Below are 2,120 nucleotides of genomic sequence, written 5' to 3' on the forward strand. Positions count from 1 at the left end.
TGTCTGTGTTCAGTGTTCCTGCACAGACTTTTCCAGACCTGAATGTCATCCTGCCCCAACTAACAGACAAAACACAACACTAACACACACAAACACAATATACACAAACGATGGGCACGACACAAACTCTATGGAGGAGTTTATTCTTCACACTGACACTTATCATGTGAGAGTATTTTTACATTATTTTCCAAACTCCAGGGTTCCTACACATTTTTCAATTTAAAAAGTCAACTTTTTTGAGTCCTTGATTTGTTTTGAAGATGTTGTCTGCAGGGTTCGTACAGACATTACAAGATGAAATTGAAGGACTTTCAAGTACTTTTTCAAGCTTTTATTTTATTTTAAAGGACTTCATGCAAAGCAAATAATTCATTCTGATGAGTCTCGCGTTGAGGCTAGCTGAAGGCTAGCTAGCTTAGAGCTAACAAACATAGCGTCAGTGAACACGGTCAGCAGCAGGCTAAGCTAGGTAGCTTAGCTCGTCTCAGACAGCTGTGTGTGTACCTGGATGAGCTCGTCCAGACTCTCCTGCAGACTGTTGCCCAGCGTGGTGTTTCTGTACAGCTGGTACGCCATCACGACTCGATATTAAATTAGATGACTAGCTAAGCTAACTTACTAAACAACTGGAAATAACGCTACGCTACAAGACAGCTAGCAGAGCACTTCCCTCCTGATTCGGCTAGCTGGCGACTGCGTACGGCGGATCGGTGTCAAGTTAGCCAGAGGAAAAGAATGTGGCTTCCTGTCCTGATTCCCCCCCCAAATAAAATAATTGTGCTTGTTGGGTTTGTTGTTGTAGCCTCGACTACGCTAGTTTTGTTGTAACAAACAAACAAACAAACAAACAAACAAAGGTTCTGTTGGTCAAACATATTCCAGTGTTGCTCCTCATGGAATAAAAATACAAAAAGATGCAATGCAAAATTTCATTTAGATTTTATTTTGGAGACTAACGTCTTTTTCCGGTCTTATTCTGGCTAGCTTGACGCACGCAGCATGTAAACTGCAGAGAATCTACGGAAGGCAAAAAGGACCAAAACATACCTGCTATGTGTAGAGACCTCTGACTGCTGTGTGTGCGTGTCTGGTCCTGGTCTAGACCATGGTCTCCAGACTGAGTAGTGTGTATGGTGACATGGTAGTTTTATAGACAAGTGACATGGTAGTTTTATAGACAAGTGACATGGTAGTTTTATAGACTAGTGACATGGTAGTTTTATAGACAAGTGACATGGTAGTTTTATAGACTAGTCACATGGTAGTTTTATAGACTAGTGACATGATAGTTTTATAGACTAGTGACATGGTAGTTTTATAGACTAGTGACATGGTAGTTTTATAGACAAGTGACATGGTAGTTTTATAGACTAGTGACATGGTAGTTTTATAGACTAGTGACATGGTAGTTTTATAGACTAGTAGTAGTGACATAGTTTTGTTTCCACTAGTTCTACAGCCACAAGTTGTTACTCGATAGTTATCCACCTGCAGCAGATATGTGATGTTGCAGTTGACAGAGCAAGCAAGCAAGATACTGAAGAGTAAAAACCTGAACAACAGAATGGACAGTGTTTAAGTGACTACACACACCACACACAAGATAATTAATTCAAAAGCAACTTTACTTCCTGGAACACACCAAGCCGAACCAACAAACCAGTCATATGACATGCCACAGCAACATCACGTGACGTCTCTGATGAAGATTGCAGGAAGCATCAGTCAAAACTGTCAGGTATTGACAACAAAATACATCTAGTCTTTTCATATGAACAATATTTAGTTAACTTTAGTTAGACGAAATGAACTTGTTTGGAGGTTTAAATATAATATCCAGTTTTCCAACTGCCCAGTGTTGTTGTGCTATGTTGGTCTGCTGATTAGCTCACTTTAGATGATGTGGTTAATGTCTCCATCTATAGGACACACGGTAGAACTTCATCGCCTGATTTGTGAATTCTTTGCTTCATACCAGGTTTCTGGCCTCATGTTAGACTGGTTTGATGACATAGCCTACTGATAGTGGCTGCACCCTCAGATGAAATGTTCACAGAAATGAATAACTCTCTCTCTGTTCTGTCTCTCTCTCTCTCTCCCCACCCCCTCTCTCTCTC

The sequence above is a fragment of the Poromitra crassiceps genome, assembly GCF_964638095.1.
Source record: "Poromitra crassiceps genome assembly, chromosome: 16".
NCBI classification, from domain to species: Eukaryota; Metazoa; Chordata; class Actinopteri; order Beryciformes; family Melamphaidae; genus Poromitra; species Poromitra crassiceps.